General features: G+C 38.8%; 1 protein-coding gene across 8 annotated transcripts in view; it reads right to left on the reverse strand.

Moving 5' to 3' along the window:
- The window catches only part of NCOA2 (nuclear receptor coactivator 2), a 315,226-nt gene that overhangs the window by 226,181 nt on the left and 72,252 nt on the right, over positions 1 to 16,793 (reverse strand). The window contains exon 1 of one of the 8 annotated variants that reach the window (XM_066266289.1): positions 3,290 to 3,330. The exons of the other annotated variants lie outside the window; for them this stretch is intronic. The gene's annotated coding sequence lies outside the window, so the exon portion shown is untranslated. Of the gene's footprint in view, positions 1 to 3,289; positions 3,331 to 16,793 lie in introns of those variants that run through there. 8 annotated transcript variants of the gene reach the window in all.

A 16,793-nucleotide genomic window follows, 5' to 3' on the forward strand; every position in this document is an offset into this window, starting at 1 on the left:
AGCAACACTGACCTTCAAGGGGATGAACAAGCTTGTTTCCCTGAGCAATTTGGGGCCCCACTTCTCAAGCCCAGACCCTCACTGTCTCCGTGAGTGGTCCCACATCCCACTCAAGCCAGCCCTCCAACTGTTTTCTCTCTCCCTATCCAAATCTTCCCTGCATAATAAAGCATTCCATTTTTCAAGACTAATATGCATATGACTAAGATACACATTCTTAGGATAAAATATACCAAGTAAGCTAGTGATGATTCCACTTCAAATTTCTCTACCTTCTCCATCTCATCAATATACATGCTATCTAACTCCAAAGGGATATCTGAGAATCTTTAAGTCAATGTGTGTCCAAAATCCAGTGAAAACTTTCATTCACTTATTCCCTATGAATTTATGAAGCACCAGGTGCCAGGGGGTGCAGAAAAGTTAATATTGATTATCCTTACCCTAATATGAAGTACTCCATAGATTAACAATCTGCAAAAGACAATTAATACCCTTTTGCTCATTCCAGCAAGATTTTGCTGTACCTGAAAGTTAGAATAGATCTTCTGTTCCAAATTTGGTCTCATATCTGGAAACACTCTTTCAAATGAAGTCAGTTCTCCCTTTCTCCCTTTAATGAAGTTATTATTCACTGTGTTCCTTTCAGATTGTCCTTCTTAAGGTTATAAAATAAACAAATGTTCATTTTGGAAAAACAGAGAAAAGTATAAAAGAGAAAAATAATGTTCACCTCACACCTATAAAGTAACTTTTGTTAATAGTTTAACCAATTCTTCCATTTAGTTTCTTTCTTTTAGGTGTTTTTCTATCCAGATCTTTAACGTGATTAAATGTAATTTTATATAATAAATGTAATTTTATATAACAATGTACTACACTGCAACTTTCCCTCACCATTCTTGTTTTACTGTCATTAAGAATATATTACCATTTACTTAACCATTTCTTCCGTTAAATTGTACCATTTCCATTGTGTTAACTGTTTACAGAAACTGTATGATAAAAATCTTTGTACATAAATCTTCACCTAGAAATATGACTACTTCCTGAAAAAATACCAGGAGTGACATCCCTAGGTCAAAAGATATGACCGATTAATTGTAAGGAAGTCAAAGTGATTTTCAGAAAATACAGACTTATACTACAAACCAGTAATTAATTAAAATGCTCTTAAATCACAACCTAATTATTAGCAAAGGGCAGATTCTCATTTATTCATTCATTTTACTAATTTGAAAGGTAGAAAATAGCATCTTACTCTAGTTTTTGCTTGTAGTTTTCATTTAAGAATCGAATCTATTCTCCACAGAGGCTAACATGAGACAGCTTTCTCCCAAATCTTTGACATGATATGGCCCTTTAACATGGTCTAGCATTCTGGTCTTTCTGGTCAAAGTTTAGCCACCTCTACCTCCTCACCTCAGAGGTGGAGGGCATGACCATCAACATGCTAAGCAGCAGACAGCTTTCCCTGGTGCCCACACTCCTAGTGGCAGAGACAGTTTAAATGGAGCCACATGAAAAACCAGCCTATACCGCTCTTTACCTCTCCATAATTGGCAAAACAGGCCAAAAAACACTGCATTAAGGTTTAACAATTCCACAGAAAATCCAACTGCTTTTACAAATGGTTTCCTCAATTCTTCCTAGTACCCATGACAAAGTTCAATGAAGTTTATTGTCAAAGTTGCTTATAACACAAACCGTGAGTCTGTGTGTATACGCATAGAAAGTATGTGTTCTTACCCTTAATCATTACTACCAGATACAGCAGTCTGTGTATATATGTGTATAAAGCACACATGCTCTTACCCTTATTATCAAAGTTTTACACATAATATGAAAAGATAGAGTACCAAAAATAACCAAACACATGGAGAACTGACCCTTCTGCTCTTCACATATATAGAAAGAGCGTAAGCAGGTAAGCACTGTGACTCCTAGAATTATAGAAGGAACTTAACTTGAATGGCGTGTCTTTTATATAAGTGCCTGTAACATGGAAGGTTTATGCAAGAAAAACTTACAGCAAGATTTAAATTTCTTCTGTTGCTTACATATGATGAATCATGAAGACTGTTGGCCATAGCCTCAGTGATCTAATGCTGAAGATCTGAAGCCAAAAGCGATCATGTGCCCTTACCCCTTACACACATCTCCTGAACAAATGGGTAGCTCTAAGCTAGTTGTTCAGCCTTCATGATCTTCCAGGGGCATAACAGATGGAATAGGAGAGGTGATAAGATATTTAGGCTCCAGTGGTTTTAAACTATAAAGTAACTTTATTAGTAATAGTCCATAAACTCAACACTAACATACAAGAGGCAGAAATGGCCTTAAAAAAATAAATAAATAAAAAGTCTTGCCTACCTTACTGCAGTTCTAATAAATAACTTATTTACTGGGCTTCTCTAGACGCGGCACTCTTGGATAGGACAATCAGTAACTCACTTAGTACTATCCCAATAGCGCGTTACTAGCAACTAACTCACTTCGTTGCCTTTGCTTAAGCTTTCCTTGTCTAACTTCAAAACTTTCCATTCCTATTAGAGAATTACATAGGTCTTGGAGTTTGTACAAAAAGAGTAATACATTCTGCTTTGTGTCGTCTCTTTTCTTACAACATGAATACACATGAACAGTCTTCAAACGAACAATAAACTTGTCTCTTCATTTTACATTTTGAACAATGATATTGGTTAAGTGATAGACCTGAAATATATCAAGTATGCCTGTTAAAAGAATAATGAACACATGACTGTAGTATGTCTCCTTTCCTCATAAATGCATACCTAAGTTTACCCTGAAATTCTTAAGAAATCCATAATATATTAATTACAACCCATTCAAATATTATACAAAGGATACCACAAGGCTTGCTAAGTATCAAACTGCTTTAATGACTTGTATTTCAAAGATGTTTATTTTAAACAAATCTTCGATACATTTTCTACAAATATATATAACTATATATATATATATATATATATATATGGTACTGATCACAAAGTTAATTCAGTGAAAAGCCAACCAGCTATACAAAGCAGCAGTACAATCTGATGCTAATACTGTGTTCACAATTAACCAAAACACTCCAACCAAAACAAACCTACTAAACTTCAGAAAGAAGGTTACCTGGATATCCAAAGTCATTCTTAATCTTACGAGAGAAAGCAATCATACAGTAGATAATATGATTAAACACTGAGGTGTTACAAAAGTTTAAAAAACAGAATGAATATAGCAGACAGACAGACAAATAGGATTTTTAGGCCGTGTTACCTACCAAGTGCTTCCAACAGTCCTTAGTCCTTTGGGAGACAGCATTTTAATGAACAGACTACATGCATCCCAGAGACTCAACCCACATTTCCTGATTTCTATGACAAGGATTGTCATTAACCAACCAAGATCACCAGGAATGCAGTACCAGTGTGGCCACACTTAAATAAACCTTTCATCTATTTGAGCAAAACAAAAACACTGTGAAACTGGTATGGCAAGTCCTACAGCTTAGCACTATTATACATTAGTTTCAGATGAGAATGCCTGACTAATCAGCGTACTGAGATTCATACAAGAAAGCCGAACACGTGTGACTTGCATGAACTGAGAAATGCAAGAACTAATCAACTCAATTTCTAATAGGATAATATACTTTAAGATTATGTAAGCCATACAATGAATAAAGTGCTAGACAAGATGCTATAGATTATATGTAACTGCTATACTTTAATACAATAAAAAGACCTTAATTTTTTACTTACAAAGGCCTTTATTAACTTCTACAATTTTAAGTTTGTAAACATTCCTGGATAAAATTTTTCTTATTCTCTCCATGTCTCCTTTTGTAGGAGTCATTTGTAAACCTGACTCCTTGAATAAAGATTTTTACCATCTTAAATTCCTTAAAAATTTCCCTAAATAAAATTCTAAATAAAACAAGTAGTTTCTAGAATACTGTGCTTATTCTTACAGAAAAACTTTATTAGTATCACTAATAAATAATCAATCAAGGCTAACTTATAAAAGCAGCAACTGAAAGCAAAAATCCTTGGCAATATTCAAGATCATGAACACAACTATTAAGCTCCATGAATAAGAATACTCTAGGCCCAGGCCGGTTGGCTCAGTGGTAGAGCGTTGGCCTGGCATGTGGAAGTCTGGGTTTGATTCCAGCCAGGGCACACAAGAGAAGTGCTCATCTGCTTCTCCACCCTTCCCTCTCTCCTTTCTCTCTATCTCTCTCTTCCCCTCTCACAGCCAAGGCTCCATTGGAGCCAAGTTGGCCCAGGCGCTGAGGATGATTCCATGGTCCTCCGCCTCAGGTGCTAGAATGGAGCATTGCCCACTGGTGGGCTTGCCGGGTGGATCTCAGTCAGGCACATGCGGGAGTCTGTCTCTCTCCCTTCCCACTTCTCACTTCAGAAAAATACAAAAAAAAAAAAAAAAAAAAAAAAAAAGAATATTCTTTTCGGCCCTGGTCAGGTAGCACACTTGGTTAGAGCATCCACCAACCGAGGTTGCAGGTTCAATTTCCAGTCAGGGTACTACAAAATCAACCAATGACACCCTGACCAGGCAGTGGCACAGTGGATAGAGCATTGAACTGGACATGGAGGACCCAAGTTCAAAACCCCAAGGTTGCTGGCTTAAGCATGGGCTCACCAGCTTGAGCGTGGGGTGGCTGGCTTGCATGTGAGATCATAAACATGACCCCATGGTCACTGGTTTGAGCCTAAAGGTCACTAGTTTGAAGCCCAAGGTGATGTTTTCATCTCTCTCCTTTCCTGTCTGTCTGTCCCTATCTGTTCCTCTCTCCTGGAAAAATTGTACCCAGGAATGTTTACAAACTTAAAATTGTAGAAGTTAGGCCTTTGTAAGTAAAGAGACTGACTCTCTCTGTCAAAAAAAAAAAAAATCAACCAGTGACAGCATGAATGAGTGGGGCAACAAATCCACGTTTCTTTTTCTGTCTCTCGCTCTAAAAATCAATGAATAAAATTTTTTTTTAAAAAAAGCCTTATTTTAAATGCTTTTATTCTAAAACATAATTTATATTTTCCTGATATCAAACTAGACACCTGACCAAAGTAATTAAAGAAAAGATATTAATAGGGACTGACAATATCAACCTTTGACAAAGACATAGAGCAACCAGAACCCCCAGCACTGCCGGTGGGAGTGTAAACCTGTACACACACTAGAAAACTGGTGACACCTACTAAAGCTCAGCAGACCTTCTTTCCCCAGGCCCAAAAATTTCAATCTTGGGTATATATCTGAGAAGGGAGCACTAAAAAATGCATAAACTTGCTGCCGGTTCAAAACCCTGGGCTTGCCTGGTAAAGGCACATATGGGAGTTGATGCTTCCTGCTTCTCCCTCCTTCTCTCTCTCTCTCTCTCTCTTCTCTAAAGTGAATAAAATCTTTTTTTTAAATGCATAAAACTAAAAACATGTATAAAAATGTTCACAGCATCTTTATTCATAGTAGCCAAAACTGAAAATGACCTAAATAAATGTCCATCAACAAGATTAACATACAAATTTTAATATACTCATACCAAGGGATACCACACAGCAACAAAAAACAAGGCTCTAACACCATACACTACAGCACAATTGAATCTCATAGCTGTAATGCTGGCAAAAGCAGCCCAACACCAAAGGGTACATTCTATATTCCATGTTATGAAGTTCAAGAATAGGCAAAACTATGGGGGAACAGAAAGAGATTAAAATCAGAATAGTGGTTATCTATGGGGGTTCATTAATGGGAGGCACAAAAGAGAGCCTGCAGGGTACTGAAAATGTTCTATATATTGATCTAGGTAGTATTCACAGTATTTACAAAGGTGTAAACATATTTACACATACATAAAGACTCACCTGAGTCAGATTCCATCTTACTGGCTTCCTGATCTTCAATAAGTTACTTAAACTCTCTACAACCTGACTTCTTACTTCCATAGGGTGGCGATAATACCTTTGACACAGGGATGATATTAATATTATAAAACATTTTTTAAATGGTCATTTATATTGCCTGGTTTCTTATTAGCATCAAACAAAACATGGTGAAAGGATTTATGAATGCCAATAGTAAAAAACAATAGCTGATGGTCATAGGAAAAAAAAAACACAGGAAATTAAGTCTGGAAAAGCTTGATGCCATATAGTATAAACACAACAGCTGAACACAAAAAAATTCATGTGTTGTCACAAGAATAAATTATATTCATATCATCTTAAAAGGCATAAATATATACAATATACTTATGAAGATTTACTTTTATATCCATATTACATAAATCCCTTCATTAAGGTTTCAAAAACAATACTTATGAAAAGCACTCACTATGTGATGATGAAAGCCATTTTAAGATGTATAAATCAACTATTTTACTAAAAACACAAGTATATAGTAAACAGTAACTAGAACTAGAAGGGACTGGGAAATAAGCCAGCACAACTGCTTGTAGCTAAAAGTGGACAATTACTCCATTTTGTTTCAATCTCTAAGAATTAAAAAATTTTAAAAGCTAGTCCATTTTTCTCAGTTAAAAAACACAACTACATTTGTGTTGAACAGAGAGTTTCTGTGCCAAGTTTAGACTACAGTGTGTCCGTAAAGTCATGGTGCACTTTTGACCGGTCATAGGAAAGCAACAAAAGACGATAGAAATGTGAAATCTGCACCAAATAAAAGGAAAACTCTCCCAGTTTCATACCTATTCAGTGCAGTTCGATGTGGGCTCACACACAGATTTTTAGGGCTCCTTAGGTAGCTATCCCGTATAGCCTCTACAGACTCGTCACTGACTGATGGCCTACCAGAACAGGGTTTCTCCACCAAACTGCCGGTTTCCTTCAACTGCTTATCCCACGGAGTAATGTAATTCCTATGTGGTGGCACTTCGTTATAAACGCGCCCATATTCACGTTGCGCTTTGGTCATGGATTCGAATTTAGCGAGCCACAGAACACACTGAACTTTCCTCTGTACCATCCACATCTCGACTGGCATGGCCGTGGGCTGCTCCGCTGTATACACGGTGTTACGTCATCAACTGCGCATGTGCACATGCTGCCACCTCATCCTACAGAAACTGGGAGGGTTTTCCTTTTATTTGGTGCAGATTTCACATTTCTATCGTCTTTTGTTGCTTTCCCTTGACCGGTCAAAAGTGCACCATGACTTTACGGACACATTGTACTGTGAATTCAAGTGGCTAGACTTGTAAGCAGTTTTACAACTATGCTTAATAACGCAAAGAAAACCACCTCCTCACAATTTATTACAATATTATTCTGGGTCTATTTCAAGAATGCTGGTCTGACTAAAACTCTTCCCTAACTTATTCCTAATTCTAGATATAAAAATGAATCATTTTCTGTGGAAGTTGACAGAAAAATTCTGCCAAAATTCCCTTCTATTATTTTAGTCATAAGTTTTGTTGTTACTGCTATTTTTTCTGGGGAATGGGGAGTTTTTTGGTTTATTTTTAAAGAAACCTTTTAAGTGGTATCAAGGTATATAAGATATATTATAATTGAAATAGATTTTAATAGCAAATGCTGATGCTTGTATCAAATTAATTTTTTTTCTTTTAAATAACTCACAAGTGACCAGTACCTGCTTTAGTGTTCTGAATACTCTAGGTTTATTTAATCTTTAAAGATCAAACTCCAGGAGTCCACAGTTCACAGAAACACATGCCTTACAAAAGCTGGGATGTGGTTGCTTAATACGGAGTGGAGTGAAAAGCACTAAATCATCTCATTTTGAAGATGGGGCATAAATTATTTTTATTCAGAGCCCAGTGCCTATATTTTACAGGTTACCATCTCAAGTATCAGAGCAGGCCTGAAAGATAAATATTATTATTTCCATTAAAAAAATGAAGAAAATACAATAACTTGCCTGGGTTCTCACAACTAGTGACAATGCAGAGACTCAAACCTAAGGTTTCATATCCAAATTCCATTTTCTTTCACTCTAGCTTTATCCACTTCAGCATGTGGTGGCAGCACTCATCTACGGGCTGGTGGGACCCGTCTTCTCCAACAGCTTACAGGACATGTGCAAAGACTAGCCCTTTTATTTATTTGCTGACTTGAGTGAATTAAAAGACTCAAAACCAAATGAAATAAAGCATGGAGTAAATCATCAGAAGCATTCCCTGTTACCCCTGTGCTTACCTCGGGGTACTGGCGACACAGCAGTCACAGATCTCCCAGATACCCCAGCTCTGCCCCGCTCCTGAACCTTCCCAGGGCAAGTGGGAGGCTGTAAGCTGATCTGACCTCGGTACTGGCCTGAGAGGTGAAGCGTCTTGCTTAGTAACAGCCATCATTTCCTTCTCCAAAACCATAGGGAATAACTTGCTCAGTGAGATTCTTTTACACATGACCCGACAATGTGAATATATCCATGTGCAGCAGAAAGTTCACACAAACTTCCAAAATGTCACAGCACTTTTCCTAAAGGGTCTGCAATTCTCCAGTGTGCTAAGACGTGAAGGTCTGAGAACCACTGTATTAGGCAACTCCGAGGACACAGCCAACACCACCAGTGCCTTGATGGTGACCATCATCTGTACTTGTCAATTTGGCAGTCCTGAAAGCCACCTAGGTCTCTCCACCAGCTTGTTCAAGCTGAGATTCTTCACTCAGGCCATTTCATGACAACCTACCCTCTACCTCAGGGGTCTCAAACTCGCGGCCCGCCGAACAATTTTGTGCGGCCCGCAGACTAATCCACGAAGTTCAAAATATTTTGGATAAAATTAAGTAAGCCTAGGGGCCTACTTGTATTTTTCATTTCTCTAGCATCCTAGCTAGATATTAGCTTAGTTAACAGCAGTTGTGATGCAAACTACAGTTTCTGGTCGTTTTGTGACACTGAGTAAACTACATGTACGATTGTGCTTGTTGTACTGATTTTTTTTTGTTTTCAACTGCAGTGAGAAAAGTGTTGCGTAACAGTTGCCTTTTGTAGACCTAGTGCGGCCCGCCGAACGGCTGTGATCTTGCTCTGCGGCCCACATGCTGAGTTGAGTTTGAGACCCCTGCTCTACCTGATCAATATGGCATTCCTCTTTTCCAAAAGTAAGTAATACTGGTCAGTTATACTGTCATACAATAAATGCTTTGCATAGAAACATGCTTATTAATTGTGAATTTCACATCTTCCTTTCACCATTTCCTTTACTTTCTATCAATCCTCTCCTCTTTTTTTCTTACTGAACTTATTGGGGGAAATTGATTGATAAAATTATATAGGTTTCAGGTGTACAATTGTACGACTGAATTGCATTGTGAGTTCACCAGCCCAAGTCAAGTCTCCTTCCATCACCATTTATCCCCCCAACGCTCTTCTAGTTCCCCGCCTCCCCTTTGGTATCACCATGCTATTGTCTGTGTCTATGAGTTTCCTTTTTTTATTTTTTGCTTGATCCCTTCCCCTTTTACATCCAGCCCTGCAAACCCCACCCCTGACAGCTGGCAGTCTGTTCTCTATGAATCCTCTCCTCCTTTTGTTTCTGCTGCTAATTCCCCAGTCTAGGTCTTCATCATTTCACTGTTCAATAACCTATTACCTAACTAGTCTGTCTATACAACCCATTCCATACAAACTAACCTTTAAGATAGCTTTTAGCAGGTCAAACTCTGCCCAGACTCTTTCAACAGCTCTATACTCTAAACTGAATCAATTTTTAACACCTCTCTCTAACTTTGAAGGACTAATTTGTATCCTTCCTATTTATTTATCCAACCTAACTTCCTATTCAGATGGACACCCAAGAACCCAATCAGCTTCTCTAATTAAACATAAATCAGATCTGTTCAACCCTCCTGCTTCCTAACACTGCAATTGTCAGCTTGAGCTCTGATGGTATCAAAATATGTCATTCCCACATTGAAGACTTTCATTAGTTCCCCATTACTTCCATAACTAAAGCAAAACTCTTTTTATAAGACATTCAAAATTCTCCATGATCTGGCCCCAAACAACTGCCTTTGCTGTCTTCTTACACCAAGTCACATGCATTCTGTCCTCTGATAGCAAGCTGTCTGTCCTTCCTAGCAGAGATCAATCAGCCTGGCCTTCCCTGTATCTACCTGCGGTTCACCTGGGACCCACACTCCCATTTGCTCTACCTGTTACCATCCTTCCTATCTTTCAAGGTTCTGCTCCTACTTCAAGATCCTTCTTTGATCTCACTTCTAAGAATTAGATCTCTGTAGTCCATGTTTCCACAAAAACTTTCTTCATACTGTTCTCAGACCTGGTCCTATATACTAGGTCTACTGGTCAACACATTTTTTTTTAAGAGAGAGAGATGAGAAGCATCAAATCATAGTTGTATCACTTTAATTGTTCATTGATTTCTTTTCATATGTGCCTGGATTGGGGGGCTCCACGTGAGTCAGTGACCCCTTGTTGAAGCCAGTGACTTTTGGGCTCAAGCCAGCAACCTTGGGTTTCGAACCTGGGATCTCAGTGTCCCAGGCTGAAGCTCTATTTACTGCGCCAGCACCAGTCAGGCAGTCCACACATCTTATTTTCACTTTAGACCATGAACCTCTTAAGGGTAGGGGGTTCTGACTTGATCTTTACATCAATACTAATAACCTGTAGCACAGTACCTTTCTTGAAATACCTAATAAATACCAATACATGGACCCTGTCTGGATCCTTGCAAAAGGAATCAAATACTGTACCTGGTAGATGTGCTGAGAAACAAAACATAAGCCAAATAATAAAATGTAAACTACCATAGAGTAGAACAGGGGTCCCCAAACTACGGCCAGCGGGCCGCATGCAGCCCCGAGGCCATTTATCCGGCCCCCACCACACTTCCGGAAGGGGCACCTCTTTCATTGGTGGTCAGTGAGAGGAACATAGTTCCCATTGAAATACTGGTCAGTTTGTTGATTTAAATTTACTTGTTCTTTATTTTAAATATTGTATTTGTTCCCGTTTTGTTTTTTTACTTTAAAATAAGATATGTGCAGTGTGCATAGGGATTTGTTCATAGTTTTTTTTATAGTCTGGCCTTCCAACAGTCTGAGGGACGGTGAACTGGCCCCCTGTGTAAAAAGTTTAGGGACCCCTGGAGTAGAAACTGAAAAATGGAGACTGCTCGCACCATTTAATATCCTTATTCTCTAGTCAGATCACTCACCTCTCCCTACATAAACCATGATCATTTTCTCAGTCAACCTGAACACCTTCTCCTCACTCCTGTTTCCATGAGCTCTGCTCACAGTGCCCCCCATACATATGCTTATCCCTTTCCTCACAACCACAATAAGCTTTTACTAGAATGATGTAAATCCATTCACACACAGACCCCAGTGCCTGTTTTCTAGAAAGCAGCGCTATGCCTGTTGCTCTCACCCATGAGCCAGCGATGCCAATACATGTCCGTCAACTAAAACAGCCGAATAGATTTTACACTTAATTTCAAAGGCTTGCCGTTGTTTTAATTGTGATAAATATATGTAACAAAATTTACCATTTTAACCATTTTTACCAACAGTAGTGTTAGACACATTCAAATTGTTGTACATCATCTATAGAAATCTTTTACCTTGAAAAACTGAAACTCCATACCCATTAAACAACTCCATTCCCCCTCCTCACCACTCCCTGCCCCTGGCAACCATTCTACTTTCTTCCTCTCTGAATTTAACTACTCTAGGTTCCTCAGATGAGTGGAATTATACAGTATTTGTCCTTTTGTCTCTGGCTTATTTCACTTAGCATACCATCCTTAACATTCATCCATGCTGTGGCATGTTAGAATTTCCTTCCTTTCAAGGCTGAAATAATAGTCCACATTTTTAATCCATTCATCTGTTAATAGTGAGTTGCTTCCACATTTTGGCTACTATGAGTTATGCCACTATGAAACATGGGAGTACAGCTAAATGGTTTGTTTTGAGATGGCTCAAGTCATTCTGGATGGGGGGGGGGCTACATGGAGGAAGGGCAAAGGTACAGAGGGGGAAAAAGTCATCAGAAACTAAAAGACAAGTGCCCCTTACAAATACTGACAGAGACCAGTTTATAAGTATAGAGATGTCATGGACCAGAAACTACTCACAAATCAGTGTTAGTGCTAACATAAACTCAATTCTATTTCATAATGCCAGTTTGGACTCAATATTGACAACTATAATGCCTATGTACATGCGTGCATGTGCACGCACGCGCACACACACACTGCCTCCTCAGCACTGCTAATGACAACCACTAACCGTTCTCAAATAAACCCCTGCCACTGCTGGTCCTGGAACATATCAGACAAGGAGTCCCCGAGGGAAGCAAGCTCCTTTAACAATGGCCTGTGTGACCTTCAACCTGCAGCTCACACCTTCCATCAAGAAACAGGACTGTCTCTCTCCTTCTTTGTCCAGAGGCCCTGCTGTTCCACAAACTTGAACACAGCTCTCGTTCTTGCCCCCAGACCTATCTCCAAGATGAGCGGGTGGAATTAATTTCTGAGGCAGGAAAGTTTCTGTTGTAGCATGAAAATTTGTGAAAGACTGCTCACAAGGCTGAGCAGGTTCACCTACCACCAGATGCTGTCACACTGCCTGCCTCCCAAACATCTACACACACAGGACAGTAAGTAGTAATACCTGCCAACATGTCCCTCCCAGGGTCCCTTGTCTGGTCAAGGAAAGCATGGGAGGAAGGCCTCTTTCTGGACAGGCAGCAGTGGCTACTGACTCAGCATAGACTCTAGGGCAGACCACTGAGATTCAAACAGTGGTTCTCCACACACTAGCTGTGGGACCATCTGCGAAACTGGGTAATAATGAGACCTACTTCACAGGGCTGCTATCAGGTTTTAAATAAATGAGTTAATGTTAATGAAGCACTTACAACAATGCTTGTCCCATTGCAAGCATTATACAAGTGTGTGTAAAATGAATAAACGGGTAGCTTAAGTTCTACAGAAAGGACCAATCCTGCAAAGGCTCGATGAAGTCCTTGTACCTCAACCAATTTTGAAATGTATATTCTTCAGTATACACATGCATAACCACAAATGAAATTGTCCATAACTAACAAGTCAGTGAAATTGTACTGCAATGATGCATGCCCAGAAAAAAATGCCTTAATTGATTTAATTACTAATAAATATTTTAACAAAGAAAACATATTACTCATGAATGTTTATATTTAGTACTTAAAATTTATTGCATGCTAGCTTCTATTTGTATTCTTTTAATTGGTGAATTCTAATTTCTGGTGAAACAGTACAGGAAACAAGCAAGCTACAGGACTGTTCACAACACTAGCAGATATATAATATACAGAAGGGACAAAAGAAATAGCAGAGGCCAAACCTTCCCACATTCAATACATTCCACTTAATTATACATGTCCAATACCATGTTGTCTGCTCAGTGTATTTTGTGCAAATGTTACATTTCTATATCATCAAAACTTTTAATTCCTGACCAGGCGGTGGCGCAGTGGATAGAGCGTCGGACTGGGATGAGGAAGGACCCAGGTTCGAGACCCTGAGGTCGCCAGCTTGAGCGTAGGCTCATCTGGCTTGAGCAAACAGCTCACCAGCTTGGACCCAAGGTTGCTGGCTCAAGCAAGGAGTTACTCGGTCTGCTGAAGGCCCCCGGTCAAGGCACATATGAGAAAGCAATCAATGAACAACTAAGATGTCGCAACAAAAAACTGATGATTGATGCTTCTCATCTCTCTCCATTCCTGTCTGTCTGTTCCTATCTATCCCTCTCTCTGACTCTCTCTCTGTCCCTATTAAAATGAATAAATAAATAAATAAATAAACAAATAATTTAAAAAAACACCTTTTAATCCAATATGGATTTCTACATTTTCTATGACAGCACCTTCCAAAGTACAACTATTTAAAAAGCTCCTGGGACTCTTCTTTCTCTTAAAAAAAAAAAAATTAAAGATTTCCTTGGAATGACACTAGGATTTAAAGTTTTGTGATACCTAAACTGTACAGAATTAATATTACAAGTAACACTTCAAATAAAACAGTCACATACAGAAGTGGTTACTCAGCCCACCAACTTTTCTAAATGATTTGTCTGTTTTAACAAACTAATGACATTTACATTAAGTTTTTTGCATTTTTAAAATGCAAAATAACTGGATTTTAAAAAATTAACCGGCCCTGGCCAGCTGGCTCAGTGGATAGAGAGTCAGCCCGGCATGCGGATGTCCTGGATTCCTTTCCTAGTCAGGGCACACAGGAGAAGCGCCCATCTGCTTCTCCACCGCCCCCCTCTCCTTCCTCTCTCACACTTCCCCTCCCACAGCCAAGGCTCCATTGGTTTGAGCATTGCCCCAGACAGGGGTGGCCAGGTGGATCCCAGTCTGGGCATTTGCAGGATTCTGTCTATCTCCCCTCCTCTCACTTAAAAAAAATTAACCTCATTGATGCTGTCAATTTCAGGATTTTGAAAATCAATGTAATAGTAGGGAAAACAAAACAAAAAACCTCAAATGATCCCTTAAAATTTATAGAAAATCAGTGCTCTTACTAATCACCTTCTGTAAGTCAGTTCTGAGATTTACTTTTCAGAAAATTCAGAATAATTCTATACATTATTTCCTTTAAATTGTTTAGCTTTAACATTTTTTAATGTTATACTATTTATTCTATTGTTCTTATTGAATATAGTTGGCATGCAATATTACATTAGTTTCAGGTGTCTAACATAGTGATTCAACATTCATATACCTTATGGTATGATCACCACAGTAAGTCTAGTAACCACCCATATCCACACAAAGTAATTACCATACTGTTGACTACTTTCCCTATGCTATCCATGATGTTCCCATGACTTGTTTATTTCTAACACTGGAAGTTTTTGCCTCTTAGTCCCCTCCCCTTTTTCATCCTGTCCTCTCATCCCCTCCTCTTCCCTTAAAGTTTAAAACTTACAAATACTGCTATGTGTTCTTCCTAATGTTTATACCAGTTCAAATAAAATTATATTCATAATCAGACATTTTTATGTTTAATACTGCATTATCATTACTTTGAAGGAAACCCAAATAAATTAGCTTCTCTGATTTACACCCACAAATATTTTTATCTGATCACCCTATTACAAAGCTAATATGATTGCCACAGATTCACATATACTGAATTATTGCCAATTTTCTACATTCTGGACTGCATTAGATGCTGCAGGTGTGCCAGAACACATTCAATATTAATGCATTATTATTTTACTGGTTTTTTTAAAGATATAGGTTTCTCTGCAGCACAAAACTTATCTAAACACACACAACACCCTATAAAGCTAAAAACCTCTTCTGAAATATTTTTTAGCTAAGCAGCAAAATTTACATAAAATAGATCCCTTACATAACACACTTGCTTTGTAACACATACAGAATATGAGTAATGCCACTGAGTAAAGTACATGAAGATAGTATTTCAGAAATAACAGCCTATAAGCCAATAACCATTAACTTATATTTTATTTCACTATAGGCACTAAGCAGAAAAGATAAATATTTAATATCCTCCTACGGTCAATAAATTTGAATTACTCCAGCAATCACTACAAATATATTTAAATGTATTAAAGGAAATGCCTATACTTATAACCCCATAGGTTAGTAAGCAATTTTCAAGGGAAGAAGTCACTAGCAGAATTGAAGTTTATTCAAGGCCTCAGATCAAATATTCTTTTAAAATTTATGTTTTTGTAAAAATGAAATCAGTGCAAAATTTCTACTTATGTCCTTTCTGGTTCTTAAGTTTCATTCTGCCATACATAACATCCTTCCTAGAATGTCAAAAATTACTATTACCATCTCAAAGGTGACCCAAAAATTCAAGTAATCAGTGAGGGTTAATACTGACATGTTAAAATGGGTGATCAATGTAAAATTCTGAGACTCAAAGGGCCCTATCTTCTCTTTCATTATGAGTGAGTCATATTTGAATCTTTCACTTTAACTCAGGATTAAGAAAAGGTGGCCGAGACTGACCAGGTGGTGGTGCAATGGATAGAGAATCGACCTGAAAAGCTGAGGACCCAAGTTCAGAACCGCAAGGTCTCTGGCTTGAGCGCAGGATCACAGACATGACCCCGTGGTAGCTGGCTTGAGCAAGAGGTCACTGACTCAGCTGGTCAAGACGGTGGTCAAGGCACATATGAAAAAGCAATTAATGAACTAAAGTGCTGCAATGACATATTGATGCTTCTCATCTCCTTTACTATCTGTCTATCCCTTTCTCCCTCTCTTGCAAAATATCTATGGGAAAAGAGGTCAGTGTCCTGACTAAAAGTTCTTGTGGGACCTCAGTTGAAAATCACTGACTAGAGTATAATGTTTAAAGTAAAAGCTAACTAGCATGAGTAAAATCATTTCGCTGAGAAAACTCAGAAGCCCCAGCAGGAGTGTCAGGAACTCACCTCTCCACCTTGTTGCCACAGAGAGACAGAGGACATGGACCTTGCTCCCCCTTCCTGGACAGTAAAAGGGGACTATTGAGTCTCCCACTGAGTGGGGCAGAGGTTTCCATAGGGCTAGCAGGAAGGCAGTGGGGATGTAGAAAATGTTCTAGGCAAGATGATGGGGCAGGAGAGGTGGGGAAGGTCTGAGAGTGGGCGCAGACCAGTACAGGGCTGCGAATTTGAGGACACTGAGCTTGAGTGAAGACAGCCACGGGTAAGAAACGGAGAGTGCCAGCAGAGCTATCCAGTGGGCCCTTCTCAACCAAGGCCCAGCCTGCAGACTTCCAACTCACCCCA

This window comes from Saccopteryx bilineata, chromosome 3 (assembly GCF_036850765.1).
Source record: "Saccopteryx bilineata isolate mSacBil1 chromosome 3, mSacBil1_pri_phased_curated, whole genome shotgun sequence".
Classification (NCBI taxonomy): Eukaryota; Metazoa; Chordata; class Mammalia; order Chiroptera; family Emballonuridae; genus Saccopteryx; species Saccopteryx bilineata.